The sequence below is a fragment of the Leucoraja erinacea genome, chromosome 13 (genome assembly GCF_028641065.1).
Source record: "Leucoraja erinacea ecotype New England chromosome 13, Leri_hhj_1, whole genome shotgun sequence".
NCBI classification, from domain to species: Eukaryota; Metazoa; Chordata; class Chondrichthyes; order Rajiformes; family Rajidae; genus Leucoraja; species Leucoraja erinaceus.
In genome coordinates, this window is record NC_073389.1 from 12,570,218 (window position 1) to 12,588,097 (window position 17,880).

General features: G+C 43.7%; 1 protein-coding gene across 3 annotated transcripts in view; it reads right to left on the reverse strand.

The window, feature by feature from the left end:
- tiam1a (TIAM Rac1 associated GEF 1a) overlaps positions 1 to 17,880 on the reverse strand; it is a 236,524-nt gene that overhangs the window by 203,189 nt on the left and 15,455 nt on the right. The window contains exon 2 of one of the 3 annotated variants that reach the window (XM_055644488.1): positions 6,348 to 6,408. The exons of the other annotated variants lie outside the window; for them this stretch is intronic. The gene's annotated coding sequence lies outside the window, so the exon portion shown is untranslated. The remainder of the gene's footprint in view (positions 1 to 6,347; positions 6,409 to 17,880) is intronic. 3 annotated transcript variants of the gene reach the window in all.

Genomic DNA, 17,880 nt, shown 5'->3' on the forward strand with positions numbered 1-17,880 from the left:
TGATGTCCATGAATCGCAGACTTCAAGAAGTCATTGCATGCAAAGGATATGCAACAAAAGACTAAACATGACTACTTTCATTTACATGACATTGCTGTGTCCCAAACATTATGGTGCCTTGAAATGTATAAACACTGCTGTAATTTGTATATGGTGAAACCAAAATGTATAAAAATGGCCTTTATTAAAATCTGGTAATGTGCACTTTAACCACATATGATTTTTTTCTATTACAAATCTCAAATTGTGGAGTACAATTAAATAGATGCAAATAAATAAATGATGGGTCTTATGTCCCAAACATTATGGAGTCTTGCACAGAGCTGTTCACAAATTAATGTGATGCAATGTGACAGTATGTTCTCTATGGTGCATCTGCAGAAGTTTGTAAGAATCATTGGAGTCATGCCGATTTTCCTCAGTCTCCTAAGTAAGTAGAGGCATTGGTGTGCCTTCTTGGCACAATATCTAATATCAATAACTAATTCCTTCATCCCGCTGATATTGAGGGATTGTTGTCCTGTCAACCTGTTGAACAGAAATCGTTCTGATTAATTTACATTACCTTTAAAGGCATTTTCTTCCTTCATTGGAAACTCAATAATTTAATAAATGTAAAAGCTTTTTTTAATGTCTTTTCATGCTGAATCAGCATTTAATTGGCCTTAAGAATGTACTAATGAGCTGCCTTCTTAAGCCCCTGCAGTCATTGAGTTGTGGGTATACCCACAATGCTGTTAGGGAGAGAATTCCAGGGATTCGACCCAGTGAAGGAATGGCAATGTATTTCCAAGTCAGGATGGCGTGGCTTAGAGGGCAACTTCCTTATGTTGTTGTTCCCAGCTTAGGCTGCTCTCATCCATCTAGCTGGTAGAAGGCTTGCAATTACAAGGAGCTATCTATGGAGTCTTGGCAAATTGCTGCAGTGCATTCTATAGGCGGTATAAACTGCTGCTACTGCGTTGGTGGTGGAGTGCGTGAATGGTTGTGGATGGAGTGCCTATCAAGAAGGAGTCTATGTTCTATGTTCCAGACAAATGGAAAAGTTTTCCATCACACTCCTGACTCAATGTGTAGGGAGGAACTGCAGATGCTGGATTAAACTGAAGATAGACTCAAAAAGCTGGAATAGCTCAGTGGGACAAGCAACTTCTCTGGAGAGAATGAATGGTGACGTTTCGGGTCGAGATCCTTCTGAAGAAAAATTCAACCTCGTAGATGATGTACAGGCTTTCTCTTCACAAGAGTCCTAGCTTCTGACCCACTCTTGTAGACACGTTACTTATACATGGCTACTCCAGTTTAGTTTCTGGACAGAAAATTTACAATACATGTGAAACATTACATAGGCGCATGTGAATATTGTTCAGCCTTCAGAAAGCCTTTAATCCAGTGAGTTTTCTTTAAAGAAAAGCTCCTGCAGCATAAACACTCTCATCAGAATAACAATGTTGTGTAATTACTGCACTCAAAGACACTATTATAATTGTACATTGCCTGGTTAATTAACTTTCTTGAGGTTGAAATTATTTCCTTTTCCTCTCAGCCCCCACCTCCACACTAAATATTCTCTCATTTCTAAAAAGCTACAAGGCTGAATGAGTAAAGCAGCAATAAAGGGATAAGACAGGTTGATTAATGATTTTAATGAAATGGCAATGAAGTAAGTAAGTACATTTTATTTATATAGCACATTTAAATCAACTCGCGTTGAAACCAAAGTGCTTTAGACAATAGACAATAGGTGCAGGAGTAGGCCATTTGGCCCTTCGAGCCAGCACCGCCATTCAATGTGATCATGGCTGATCATCCCCAATCAGTACCCCGTTCCTGCTTTCTCCCCATATCCCCTGACTCCGCTATTTTTAAGAGCGCTATCTAGCTCTCTCATGAAAGCATCCAGAGTACCGGCCTCCACCGCCCTCTGAGGCAGAGAATTCCACAGACTCATCACTCTCTGTGAGAAAAAGTGTTTCCTCGTCTCCGTTCTAAATGGCTTACTCCTTATTCTTAAACTGTGGCCCCTGGTTCTGGACTTCCCCAACATCGGGAACATGTTTCCTGCCTCTAGTGTATCCAAGCGCTTAACAATCTTACATGTTTCAATGAGACATAGAATAAATTAGGTTTCTATACATCCATATAAAATAAAAAAGAGAAAAGACACAACACACTATAGAATTTAACATGATCGTCCCCCCACAGCTGAATCAGCATTTTCCACTAAGAGGGAAGGCACTAAAAAGTCCAGTCCTCTTCCTCTGTGTTTACCCGAGGTCAGGGCCTATTTGAGGCCTCCGCAGTCACTGCAATGGCAGCCCGATGTTACAGGCCCTCTCTCCGGATGATGGAGTTCCAGCGTCAGGAGAACACTTTTCTGCGGCTTGGAGTGTCTGCAACGGCCGCTTCCTCCCCGGAGACCGCGGCTCCCGAAATCCATAGGCCGCGCTGGTCGGAGCACCGACACTGGCGATCTCGGCGAGAGATCCCGGGCTCCGCGGTGTTTGAAAGTCAGCGGCTGGACGCTCCGCGACCACACCCCCGCGATGTTGGAGTCGGCAATCTCAGCACTCCGGAGCTTACCACACGGCGATCCTCAGTAAGGCATCGCCCGCTCCGTGATGGTGCTTCAGCGTTGTGCCGCCGCCGAAGCTGATGTTCTGGCCGGCCCCGGGAGGAAACGCCACTCCAGTCCTGATGGTAGGCCACGAGGAAGGTGTGAAGATGCGGCCCGGAGGAAAGCCGCCTCTCCGACCAGGTAGGGGACTAAGAAATACAGTTTCCCCTTTCCCCGCCCCCCACATAAAAGAGCTAGAAAACCTCCAAACTAACGTTTTTAAACACACTGAAAATAAGGGTGAAAGGACGGACTGCAAGCAGAGCAGCCATACACAACGGCGCCCCACTCCTGCAGTACTAAAAATAAAAAAGGGTGAAAAGACGGACTGCAAGCAGAGTAAAATCAAATCATGAAATCTAGCCTACGATATGAAATGTTACTGCTGCATGCAAGCAATTTTCTTTCAAATACATCTTTAAAACAAAAACATATTATTTAAATATTAAACAATAACTCATGGCATAATTAACAGTGGCTCTATCAGAGAGATTTTTTGGTCTGCTGATGCAAGATGAAGAAGGGTTTCGGCCCGAAACATTGCCTATTTCCTTCGCTTCATAGATGCTGCTGCACCCGCTGAGTTTATCCAGCTTTTTTGTGTACCCAAGATGAAGAGGTTCCATACTTGGGCATGCAAGCATAATAATCCCAGGATTTGGAACAAATGATCCACAGACGAGTGTCAATAACCAACCATGGTAGCGGTACAATTTAAGTATGGTTAGTTATATAACATTTGGAATTTGAACATGCTGATCTCAGTTAGGGTAATCATGAAATCAGCTCATTGTCCCTAATCAGTAGGTTACAGCACAGAGGAAGACACCGTGGTCATCTCGCTCATGTCGACATTGCATAAAGCAGTAATGTTGCGCTACACCCGTGCTCTCTCGCCATAGTCCACTAACTATTTTATCCTTTCATTATTTATCCAGTTCTAATTTAATCTGACTCCACAATTGGCAGTACTTTGTATATTCTTACTACTCGCAGTCATAGAATCATACAGCATGTAAACAGGCACTTCAGCCCAACTTGTCCACAATGACCAGATGTCCCATCTAAATTAGTCCCATTTGCCCATCCTCTGGCAGCTCATTCCATATGCCCATCGTTCAATAGTGAAGAAGCTGCTCCTCAGATTACTATTAAATCTTTCCCCTCTCACCTTAAACCTATGTTTTCCGGTTCTGGACATCCGTACTCTGGGCGGAAAACTCTATGCATTTACACTCTCCATACCCCTCCTAAGGATTTCCTCCCAGCCTTCTGTGCTCCAATAAACAAGTCCTAGCCTGCCCATCCTCCCTGTAGCTCAGGGCCTCGAATCTTGACAGTATACTCGCAATTTTTTTCTGAACTCTTTCCAGCTAAATGGCATCTTTCCAATAGCAGGGTGACCAAAACTGAACACAATACTTCAAGTGCGGCCTTACCAATACCTCGTAAAACTGGAACATAACATCCAAACAGCTGTATTAAGTTCTCCCGACTAATGAAGGCCAGCATGCCAAAGGCCGTCTTCACCTCTTGCTACATCACTTTCAGGGAACTATGTACTTGCACTCCTAGATTCCTTTGTTCTACAACACTCCCAGAGGCCTACCATTCACTGTGCAGGTTTTGTACAACTGTAACATAATTTCTCAACTTCTATACTCAATACTCGTATTGATAAAGGTCGATGTACCAAAAGCCTCATTTACCAGACTATCTACCTGTAACTCCACTTCCAGTGAACTATGTATCGATATTCCATTCCAGCTGCTCTGAAAAAAATTCCCAGTGCTCGACCACTCACTGTCAAGATCCTGTTCAGGTTTGACCTCCAAAAATTGCAACACCTTGCCCTTATCTACATTAAATTCCATCAGCCGTTCCTCCGTCCACTTGCCCAGCTGATCAAATTCCTACTGTAATTTCTGATAGCCATTTTTACGGTCTACGATACCACCTTCTCTAGTGTCATCTTCAAACTTATAAGCAATGCCTTGTGCATTGTCATCCAAATCATGGATATAAACCACAAACAGCAATGGGGTCAGCTTTGATCCCGAGGCACAAAACTAGTCCCAGGCCTCCGGTTCAGAAAATGACCTTCCACCTCCAGCATCTGCTTCCTCCCATGAAGCTAATTCCATATCTAATCAGCTGACCCTGGATCCCACTGTGTTAAACACAATCTCCATTTGACACTCATGATTCATTGGATAATTATCTTTATTCTATTCATCACTGTTATCAATAAGAACAGTTTTTCTCTTAATGTAAAATGTTAAACACTACCATCAAATCCCATTACAATGCCTCTCAAGTCTAACCACATATCCCTCATGATTCCTGTCCATCTTTTCTGCACCTTCTTTATGGCTCAAGTATAGTACACTCTTCTTCTTCATTTGTATGGCGTGCATAGCCTAAAGTTGTAAGACAACTTGTTCTGTTTGATCTTCTGTTTGTACATGCCAGGTTGATTGCATTCGTCGAAACAGGGTGGACCACGTGAAGGTTGCAATCTCCCACCCCAAGTATAGTACACTCCATTTGTAGTTAAACCAGTGTTTTATAAGTGCTTATCATTGTTCATGCACTCCGTGTCTTTAATTATTAAGCCTTTGTTCCTGTACGTTTTTGTTAAATTGCTACTTCAATAATGTGTTCATATGTACTCCAGGACCACTTTGTTCCTATTCTCCTATTAGAACTGTGATGTTTGGTTTATTATTGCCTCTTCATTCTACCTACCATTATTTTTATGTGATTACTTATCTGCTGCATATCCATCCCTAACCACAAAGACTGTCTTGAGATTTATTATTGTCCCTTTCACAATTCATTATGCCTGGTAGTTTTGAGTCATCCCTAACATTGTAAATCATTTTCTGGATGTTCAACTCGAAATAATTGATGTATTAAGAGAAGCTCTGGTACAGATCCTAATGGAATACCACTATACAATTTGCACCAAAATAAAAAGCATTCACAGCTATAGTCTGCTTCCTGTCACATAGCCAATTTTGAATCCAGGCTGCTACTGCTCCTTTAATTCCATGGTCTTCAGTCTTGATAACATGGCTATTTCGCGGCACTTTGCCAAACTCCATTCCAAGTCCATAATCACCAACAACAGCATTTCCCTCTTTCATTCTCTTAGTATCCTCAGTAAAATGTTCTATCAAGATGATAAATAGCTTTGATATAGCCTTCAAAACCTGCACTTTTGATTCTGTCCCTGACCATACAACCCGCCGTTCATTTGTGCCCTTTCTAGGAAGAAAATCAGTTGTTCTTATTCAATGCGGTGGGCTCTCAAATGCCCACTGACATTTTGCTTAAACTTACAAAGAATAATCATCATAATTTTAAAAGCACTGTTAGTGAGGTGACTGGTCTATGTTAAACTCCTACATGCGGAGCATTCCTGGTATAAATGTAAGAAACATGTATTTGCCAGTCTTTTATATGGAGAAGCTGATCTAGAATGAGCAGAGATGTACCTGGAATAATCAGCATACATCAGTTATGCACAAACCTGGAGAAACAATCTAATATTAATCTTAAATCATAATTACACCAAAATTAGTTCTGAGCCACAATTACCCCCAAACTATTCCAAGAAATAACAGGCCTTGCAAGTATTATCAGTTTATAGACAATTTCAATATTTTGATTGAGAAAAACAGATCACACCCTTTTCTTTTACAAAGATGAGAGAAACCAGACACACCTCAAGTAGTTTCAACGAAACTAGTTTTTCCACTATCAATGTGCCGTCAGCTTTGAGAACACTATTGGAGAAAACAAACAATGCAAATGTAAAAACCTTGTAAAACTCTTAAATATTTTATTTGCAACATGAAGTTACTGAAGTCCTTTAAACTTAATTCTTTTGCCTTCTCAACCTCCTTTATTTATATTACGCAGAAACATTTTCAAAAAATATTAATCTATTTTGGACAAGTACCTCGATGTAATTTGAATAGAATTTTGAGGGCTTCAGATGTAAATTAGTTAAACAAAACACAGTAGGGGTTTAGTGGTATAAAAACAACTGTACAGCATCATATTTTCTGTTGAAATGTTGGCACAATTGAAACGTCTATCTACTCCAGTCATATTTGAAAGTAGAGTTTTCTGTTTCTTCCTGACCCCTTATGCTCACAAATCAAAACAGGAACTAGAGACTGTGGATGCTGGAATCTTGAGCAAAAAACAAAATCTTGGAAGAATAAAGCTGGAACAAACATGGACAAGGAACAAAATATTATATTAGACTGTTTGTGCATAGTTGATCAACAGAAATTTGACACATTGAAATTCCACACTTGCGCAGTTAATGTAGTCACAATTGTGATTTTCATTATCTACTGTTCAACTCCAAAATGCTGGAAAATGTTCATAATGATTCCTTTGCAAATGGGCTCATAAAGGAAAAAAAACAAATAAAATAAAACAAAGCGCTTCTAATATTTAACAGAACCGTCAGCGCCTGTGCAAACACTTTACAGTCCTGTTCATCATGTCCCAAAATGTTAACTCAAAGATGCTACCCCATCTCCTCCTCCCCCCCCCCCCCCCCCCCCCCCCACTACATCAGTCTGCAGAAGGGTTTCAGCCCGAAACGTTGCCTATTTCCTTCGCTCCTTAGATGCTGCTGCACCCGCTGAATTTCTCCAGCACTTTTGTGCTACCTGAGCATACTCTCCCATCAGTCCTCTCCAGAGATGCCGCCTGTCCCACTGAGTTATTCCAGCTTTTTGTGTCTATCTTCTGTTTAAACAAGCATCTGCAGTTCCTTCCAACACTCTTTGTTCAGCAAAACAGGTCCTATTCTCATAATAGTATTCACCTCAACTAAGTATTTTCTTCACCTCCGTTGCTGCAGAGAATACAATCCCAGTTATATAATCTTTCTTCAAAGTGAAAAAAAATTCCAGCCCTGCCAATAGCTTCATAAATCGCCCCTGGATCCTCTCCAGAGCAATTGCACCGTTTCTACAATGTGTGATAGTTTTATAGCATGGAAACAGGCCCTTCACCCCAACTTGTCCATGCAGATCAAGATGCCCCATCTAAACTAGTCCCATTTATCCAAGATACAAGAGATACAAGATACATTTATTTGTGACCAATTGGTACAGTGAAATGTGTAGTCACCATACAGCCCTACGAATAAAAAAAAGAACACAACACGATAGGCTCCAACATAAAACATCCCCACACGGCAGAATCAAAGTTTCCCACTATGAAGGAAGGCACCAGTTCAGTCATGTTCCTCTGATGGTCTTTGATGTTTACCCGTGGTTGGGGCCTCCCAAGCCCTCCGCAGTCGCCACTACGGGTGGCACGATGCTCAGGCCCGCTCGCCGAGATGATGGAACTTCGCCGTCGGAACGGGAGAACCTCAGCGGCTTGGAGTTCCGAATCGGCCACTTCCTACCGGAGTCCGGAGCTCCCGAAGTCCACAGGCCATGCTGGGCGGAGATTCACGCTGGCAGCCCTCGCAAAGGGTCCCAGGACTCCGCAATGTTGAAGTCAGCACTGTCCGCGCTGGAAGCTCTACGAACCACAGCTCTGCGATGTTGAAGCAGCAGGCCCAACACTCCGGAGCTTCAAACGGCGATCCAGGTAAGGCATCGCCCCGCTCCACGGTGAATCCAGTTCTGTGCCGCTGCTGAAGCTGTGGTCCGGTCTCCAGCAGGAAAGGCCCCGCCATCCAGTTGGTAGGCCACGAGGGGGGGGGCGAGGATGCGACTCAGAGAATGGTCGCATCCTCGCCAGGAAGTGACTGGGAAACGGTTTCCCCTTACCCTACACGCCTTCCCCACATAGAAAAACTAACGAAACCTCCAAAACATAGTTAAAACAGACTAAAATTGAAAAAAAGATAGAAAAAACAGACAGACTGTAGGCAGAGTCTGCCATCCACGCGGCGCCACTAGATGTACATCCGCATTTGGCCCATATCCCTTTAAACCTTTCCCTTCCACGTATCTGTCCAAATGTCTTTTATCCGCTGTCATTTTACCTGCCTACTTCCCCTGGCAGTTCGTTCCACAAACCCACCATCCTCTGCGTGAAAATGTTGTCCCTTAGGTTCTCTCACTTTAAACCAGGTGTGTCAAACTCATTTTAGGTCACGGGCCGGATTGGGCAAAATGCGACTTAATGCGGGCCGGATCAGTTGTGCATGCGCGAACTCACCCTTTCAATTAATAAACCATTTGAAATCGAACATTAACAGCGTATGGGAAGGACTCCAAGATTAAGGACTCCACATAATTCCAGAAACAGACATGGAGATGACTGAGAAACCTTTGCAACCTCAGTTGACACAGGAAAAACCAACACAACATGCATCACCAGGAAAAGATGCATCTTGTGAAACTCATAACACAAAGAAAACTAGACAAAAACAAAGTGATACAAGAGAAGAAACTATGTGCACACTGAAAAGAAAGACACTTCTGAAAGAAACACCATCAAAAAGATTAGGGCAGGAAGAGTTGTCAAACCGACGGAAAGATACGGCGTGTATGTCAAGAAATAAGGTGTTTTGTTGTGATGTACATACATGCTTGTGAGAAGAAAGCATGTGAACATTATTTTGTGCTATTGAAACAAGCCACAAGTATGGCTATGGTTGAAATTGTGAAATAAGACAGAACAGTTGTTTTATTCAGTTAAGTTAAACTATATTACTACGGTGTAAGATTATGAAAAGTGTTTAGGTTTGCTTTGTTTTGGATCATTGGAAATGTAATCCCAAAATGTCAAAAAGTAAAGGATGTGACAATATCGATGTAATCTATGCAAATGAGCTGTACTCATTCTCGCACATGCTCAGACTCGCACATATAATTATGGAAATCAGTCAGTGACCTTTAACTTGGAAATAAATAATTCCTGCTTTTGATCCCAACACGAGTGTGTGTGGAGCCATCTTTCTCCGTCTAATATGTGCTAGTTTTACCTATATCGTAAGCAGACACATATCAAAACACCCCACTGCCCCCTCAACCCTCCCCCCCGCCCCCACAACCCCCTCCCGCCCTCACAAACACCCCTCCTCCCCTCCCTCCCCCCCCCCACACCCCTCATCCTCTCCCCCGCCACACACCCCACTTCCCTCATCCCCTTCCCTTCTCCCCTTCCAAACATGAAGAGGAGAGGGAGGGAGTGCTCGGGGATGAGGGAAAATGAGCCGCACCAGAGCAGTTAGGGGCTATGGGTGAGTGGTGGAATATTGCGTTGGGGGAAAGGTTTGCTTTAGGGGAACGGTGAGTGGTGGAATATTGCTTTGGGGAATGGGGACCAAGCCTCCCGTGTGACTGGGACCCAACATGGCCCACTTAGTCTAGTATCTTTCTATTTCTCATTAGCACTAGACCCTTGCTGCTCTAGTATCCCTGCGAAGTTTGTAGTGTTTTCTACTGTGAAAATAGACACAATGTATTTTTGAATTTCGCTGCCAGTTCCTATTTTCATGATACCAAAAATACCCCTTGTTCTTTGTCCATGCTGCACTGAGGTGACTAACTCGGTAAGGTTGGCTCAGATGATTACGTAAAAAGCAAATTTCAGATTAGATTAGATAAACTGGTATTTGCTGGCACTTGACATTTTCAAGCTTTTTTCATCCGAGTACAAATTTCAAAATGCTGACATCATGGATTTGGAGCAGCTTCATTTTCTCCTGCGATCTTTCAGATGCTTGAGCTAGAACAGTTGAATATGATGGCTCTGATTATCAAGCGATATGTGTAAGACACACATAGTGGGCCAACTAGTCGAGCTGGTGCCTCAGCTCCAGCAACCTGGATTCAATCCTGACAACTGGTGCTGTTTGGTTTGAAATTTGCATAGCCTCATTTTGACTGCTGAGTGTTTGTTTCTGGGTACTGTCACTTCCTCTCACAACCCAAAAGGTATGGGTTGATAAGTAAACTGGTCACTGTGAATTGCTGCCAGTGTGAAATTGAGTGGTAGAATTAGGGGAAGGTTGATAGAAACGTGGAGAGAAAGGTTGCACTGAAGGCCAAATGTCCTTCCTCCTATGTCATATAGAAATCTGAATATTACAGTATAAAAAATAATAAAGCTGTTAATGCCAGTTCATAATGGCATATGTGTCTTTTTACAATACTGGAGAGATTTTGAGGAACAAGATTATTATTCAGGTTTTTACACCATACAATGCTCTTAACAAAAACCTACCCATCACGTGAAACCTTACAAATAACAGATATAAATTTGATATAAATTTGATAACTTCAAGACCAAAAGTCAAAAACTTTTTTCATAGCCAAATTTTCATTGTTATTGTCAGATCTGACTATTGTTGTTGAATAAAATGTTTGCTTAAGTATGATGCTGTTTGAAATATGCCATTAAATATATAGTTACTTTTGTTGAAGTTAAACCTTTCTTGTTAAACGAACTATCGTTTTTCAATATGATGTTATTTTTAAGCTGGCGTTAAATAAACAATTTATTTCTTAAAAAGTTATTGGTCCTTGGATTTATTGTAGATAAGTTCATTTCCAATGTGATTATTATACTTCAGTGTAACCTTCTTGTGTTGTGAAGGCGGGTGACATGGAATGTTGTAGCTTGACGTAACGGTGACGTGGAGTGTCGTACAACTTGACGGTTTTTCGGGCGACTACGGGCGTCAGTCACTGATGTTTGCAGTTGCCGAAAAAAAATCTCAAAGTGGGAAGGCCCTTGAGCAAATCTTCAATTTGGCAACACACTGTCTCTTGTTTACCTTTCGTACGGACCAAGTCGCGAACTTCATTCCTTCGTGTCAACCTCCGGAAGCTCCACAACGACCGTTACGGAGACATTTAACATTAAAAAACCATCCCAAATCATATCTTCCGACGAATCATCAGCCATAGATATAGCTTAAATCCATAAGGTAATGTACCGTTTTTTTCTATCTATGGATATAATTTGGTTTTCTCTAATAATGTAACGTTCGTTTTCTGGGACACCACACCTTTGTGGGTATGTATACAAACAATATATGATCGTGTAACGCGCGTTGCGGTGTCCACTCAGATGGATGCAGTATTCTACTACATGATCAGGTGAATGAAGTGGAAACGATGAAAATTTTTCCATGTGGTATTCAAAAACAAAGAAAGGAATAAGAAAATATGTGCACTTACTGTGCCAACTAGGTCACTGGTGGCCACCACGCGACAACCGTTTCGCAAAATGTATGTGTATTCTGATGCCATTTTCGGAAACTTGACAGCAATATGCTATCTTTTCTTATATTTTTTATTGATACTATGTTAGTCAAGAACCCAATAAAATGTTTGTCAACTTTTTTTGAAGGAATTTGAAATTTGATCCCCTTTGTCACATTATTGTGTGCCATTACTGTAAGAAGACATATAGAAAGCATCTTTATTGTGTTTAGGGGAAACAAAATCCATTCTTACTGTTTGAGATATTGGCTAGAAAGCCCATGTTTTATAGGTGTTTGATTTGAGGTGAAAAATCACTTGTGAAACCTGATTGGCACTGTGAGATTGGCAGTTGATGCTACAGTGTATTGTGGTCAGTGCACATAAAGCCACAATGGATAAATGCCACAAGAGCAGGCAATAATGTCCACCTGTGTATGGTGAACTTTTGAAATTACTGCTGAAAAGTTGGAACTGAAGAAACCAATTGTTCTCATGTGAGCTGCTGGTGTAAATGTTCCAGAGAAGACACCCAGCAACTGGTGATGGCCATAGCATGGGTCGTTATTGCTATTGCTACAGAAACACTCTCGCTTCCCACATAATTTAACCACAACAAAATATACAGGTTGCAAGGAAGTTTCAAAAAGCATTTTATGATAATAGCTGTTAAAACTGACTGTACCCATCTGATAGATTAAACATTACACTAACTAACAAGAGATGTCCAAAGGACATAAATGCAGCAAATGTTCATTTGGTAATATGTTTAAAAGTGTCAAAACGCCACATTACCAGACATTCAGATTAGATGTATGTGTTGTGAACACCAATGAAGATATCCAGTAAGCACCAAATTTAAAAATAATTGTTGATAAACGCTTTTTCCATCATTCCCACTTCAGAATTAACATTAAAATTTCAACTGAAATATCTGCTGACCAAATTTGTGATGTATATGACCGACCGTAGAAGTAAAACCTGGATAAAAGCCACCGTGTAGTTGTGGAGATGGGGGGGGGGGGGGGGGGGGGGGGGGGGAGGAAAGAAAAAAGAAAAAAGGAGATGGAGGAGCCCGAGGGCTGAGGGATGGGAGGAGGAGACAGCAAGGGCTAACAAAATTGGGAGAATTCAATGTTCATGCCGCAGGATGCAGACTCCCCAAGCGGAATATGAGGTGATGTTCCTCCAATTCCCGGTGTTGCTCACTCTGGCCATGGAGGAGGCCCAGGACAGAGAGGTCGGATGCGGAATGGGAGGGGGAGTTGAAGTGCTGAGCCACCAGGATATCAAGTTGGTTATTGCTGACCGAGCGGAGGTGTTCGGCGAAACGATCGGCAAGCCTCCGTTTGGTCTCACCGATGTAGATCAGCTGACATCTAGAGCAGCGGATGCAATGTAGTTGTGAATGTTGCTCATCACAATAACAGCACTGATATTCCATATTAAGAGCATTGATTTGCCGTTAAAATGAATTCTGTAATAACGTGTCAATGGTAGCAGTGACAATCGAACACTGCGGTTTTAATGTTTCACGTGTTCACAATTTAATTAATCCATCTTTTTGGATTCAAACAAATAATAACGTTGGGAATTAAAACATATTTGATTGCATTCCGTTATCAAACATAGTCAATGTTCGCTCTGAAGACATTTCCAGCACAATAGGGTCGAAAGGGGGGGGGGGGGGGGGGGTGTGTGAATCAGTGCAGGATGGATAGATGGTGGGGGGGGGGGGGGGGGGGGGGGGGTGCGTTGAGAAGGCAATCGGTGCGGAATGGATGAATTGTGGCAGGGGAATTAGTGTGTGTTGGTTGGAGGGGATAGCGCGGAGGATGACAGTGGGGTTGAATGAGGGGATCTGTGCAGGATGGATGGGGGGGGGGGGGTGCAGTGCAGGCATGAAGGGGAGGTGCAGTGCAGGATGGATGGGAAGGGGGGTCAGTACAGGATGAATTGGGGGACCAGTGTAGGATTAATGGGGAGCGGATAGGGAGATCAGTGCACGATGAATAGATATGGGGGGGGAGGAGATGAGGAGGGGAGCACACGGGATGTCAGTGAGGTCTGAATAGAGGCAGGAATGGGGATCAGTGCAAGATGGAGAGGAGGGGTCTCAGGATAAGGGGGTGGAGGGGGCCTACAAAAAAAAAAAGAGAGAGAGAGAGAGAGAGAGAGAGAGAGAGAGAGAGAGAGAGAGAGAGAGAGAGAGAGAGAGGGAGAGAGAGAGAGAGAGAGAGAGGGAGAGAGAGAGAGAGAGAGAGAGAGAGAGAGAGGAGAGAGAGAGAGAGAGAGAGAGAGAGAGAGAGAGAGAGAGAGAGCTCCTCCTCCCGCCCGGCCTGATAGCGGCCGCTGCCTGTCACTCCACCAACGGTGGTTTCAACACAAACCCTCTCGCACGCCAAGGCCTCCCCCTGCCTCCCTCCCTCCTCCCGGCCTTGGCGTGCGAGAGGGTTTGTGTTGAAACCACCGTTGGTGGAGTGACAGGCAGCGGCCGCTATCAGGCCGGGCGGGAGGAGGAGGGACCCGTTGCCGCTGCTGCTACTGCTGTGCGGGGCCCGTCATTCGCTCCAACCCCCATCACGCCACACTTAGCATCTTTCTCACGCATTACAGCCGTCGCCGACACAAAACGTAACGTTCCTTTTCTCCAGAAATGCTGCCTGATCCGCTGAGTTATTTCAGTTTTTTTGTGTCTATCTTCGGTATAAACCAGTATCTGCGTGCCAAGCCGGTCAAAATGACTCGGCGTTTAGGTTGCCCGGCAGCACTTTGGGTGGTCAGTGGCACCCGGGCAACTGCTAATTTCGAGCCCTGCACAACCCAACATTTATTTCTTTAAATCCTCAGAGACTGTCCTATTATACTTTCTGTAAGAACACAGGTCATTTCCCTTCCTGACCATAGGGTGATCTGGGTAGACTATAGACTATGAATATAGCAACTTTGCTTCCGTTTCTGTCGCTTCTCCATATATCTCTCAAAAATGAACCATTTCAGACCTGTCTCATCAGAGTAAGGGTAAGCTAAACATCCCACTGTCATCCAGTAAGATTTAGGATGATCTAATTCTTGCCTGATCTCCATAACCCTCCATTTCCCCTGTAGCCCAAAAATCTATTTCAGCCTTGAGTTTAGTTTAGTTTAGAGATACAGGTGCACAACCTTTTATCCGAAAGCCTTGGGACCAGACACTTGTCGGATTTCGGACATTTTCGGATTTCCGAATGGAAGATTTTTAGCGTAGATTAGGTAGGTAGCGCGGGCGGCTTGAAAAGTCTGGAGCGACTGCCTCCTCCCCGGAGACCGGGGAAACATTGTAAATCATTGCATAAATGTTAGTCAGTTAGTTTGGAGGGATTTTATGTGGTGGTGGGTGGGTGAAGGGGGAAACTTTAATCCTTATTCCCCTACCTGGTCGGCGACTCCCAACATCGCGGAGCTGGGGGCTCTGTCCGGCCGCGGGCGGCGCCGTTTGGAGCTCTGACCCCGGCAACTCTACCCCTGGCTGCGAGGCGCTCCAAATCCAGCGCTGCCCGCGGTCGGACGCCCCCCACCCCAGCTCCGCGAATGTTGGGAGAAGGCGGCCTCCGCGCCCTGGAGCTTACCACACAGCGACCAGGTAAGGCATTGCCCGCTTCCCGCTGGTATCCCAGCGCTGCAACGCCGCCGACTCACCAACATTTGCGGAGCTGGGGTGGGGGGCGTCCGGCCGCGGACGGCGCTGGATTTGGAGCGCCTCGCAGCCAGGGGTAGAGTTGCCGGGGGTCAGAGCTACAACCGGCGCCGCCCGCAGCCCCACCGGCCACAGCGCTGCGGAGCTTACTGCACGGCGACCCGGTAAGGCATTGACCGCTCCCCGTCTCTCCGACCAGGTAGGGGACTAAGAATTAAAGTTTACCCCTTCAACCCCCCCCCCCCCCCCTTCACATAAAAGCCCTCCAAACTAACTGACTAACATTTAAGCAATGATTTACAGATGTTTAAGTGTCTCCCCGGTCTCCGGGGAGGAGGCAGCCACTACAGTAGTACAGACCTGGGTTGACCGTGGGTCGTTTCGGGTCAAGTTTGGCGCCAAACGCGAGCTTTGGTGTGCAGACGACATCCTGGAAAAAATGGCCGGTTTTCGGAGTTTTTCGGTTTCCGGAACACCGGATAAAAGGTTGTGCACCTGTACTGCATGGAAACAGGCCCTTAAGCCCACCGGTTCTGCATCGACTATTTCTATCCGACACACTAGGGACAATTTACAGAAGCCAATTAACCTACAAACCTGTACATCTTTGGAATGTGGGAGGAAGCCAGAGCACCCAGACAAAACTCACGCAGTCACAGGGAAAACATACAAATTCCGTACAGACATCACCCATGGTTGAACAAACATGTGGCTCAGGCAATTCCTGCTGAAACCTTTGCGTCCTTTTATCATTTTCATGATATCCTGGTCAAATGCCCAAACTTCTCCCTCCAAAGAATTCTATCCCTCCATAAATCACTGTCACTTTCCCACTCTTCTTGTGCTCTTTCACTTTTTTTCAGCTGACTCCAAATCCTCAAACCCTTCAAATTTAAAACCATTCTTTTGTCTAAATCCATTTGAAGCCTCATCTTCTATATCGGTAAATTCTTTCAACTCTTTCAATCAGAAAATCAATTCTGATTTTACCTTCAGTGCTGTCCTCCAAATTCCAAATCATGTTCTATGAAGGGTCTACAATCACTTGTATTTCATCATGATAGATATGTGAAACTGCTAACAGCATCCTGCTGACAGGAAGGGGAAATCAAAAACTGTGGGTTGTGAAAATCTAGGAGAAAAAAAATAAAATACTGAAAATAATCAGAAAATGAGGCCATATCTTTGGGAAGGGAAACACAGCTAATATTTCTGGTCGAAGACCATTCCTCAGGTCAGAACTGCTGGGTATTTCCAACATTGTCTGTTATTAATCATAGTGACAGGAATGTTCAATAAATAATCAATAATCAGACGCTTTGAGTTTACCAATTAATATTCTTAAATTGTTCAATTATTAACTGTATATGCCAGGAGCTATTCAGGTACATAGGTAACCTCTCTTCTCTGGACATATAAATGGCTCACATCTGTCCATGGACTGGATACAAATGTCCTATCATGATTAATCATTTGGTTGGTGGTGTGAAATTATGTATTCATAAATGTACTTGTAATCCATTCCAAAAAATCAGTAATGTTGCAAGTAATGTTGAAAATTCTAGATAATTATGTGGCAGATGTATTACATGCAGAGTAATATTACATCCAGTTTGTATTTGAGAATCTAGAAGATGGGAGGCACATTTGTGGAGCGGTTGAGCTGCTGACTCAGTGCCAGACCCGGGTTCGATCCTGTCTATGGGTGCTGTATGTGCGGTGTTTTTATGTTATCCCGGTGACTATGTGGGTTTTCTCTGGGTGCTCCAGTTTCCTCCCACATTCCAAAGATGTGCAGGTTTGTAGGCTAATTGGCTTCTGTAGAATTGTCCCTAAAGTGCAGGTTGCGAAAGAGGGATAAAATAGAACTAGTATACGGGTGATTGATGGTCAGAGTGGACACAGTAATCTGAAGGCCTGAGTTATATCGACACTGTATCTCTAAACTTTAAACCCTAAATAAAACTTTAAAATAAATAGATATGATAGTGGCGTTCAAGAGGCTCTTGTATAGGCACAGGGAAGTGAATGGAATAGAGGGATATGGATGATGTTCAGGCAATTCTTGGCATCATGTTCGGCACAAACATTGTGGGCCAAAGAGCCCATTCTTGTGCTGTACTGTTCTATGTTATGTTTACACAGAGAATGGGTATATTTACACAGAGAGTGGTGAATCTCTGGAATTCTCTGCCACAGAATGTAGTTGAGGCCAGTTCATTCGCTATATTTAAGAGGGAGTTAGATGTGGCCCTTGTGGCTAAAGGGATCAGGGGGTATGGAGAGAAAGCAGGTACAGGATACTGAGTTGGATGATCAGCCATGATCATATTGAATGGCGGTGCAGGCTCGAAGGGCCGAATGGCCTACTCCTGTACCTATTT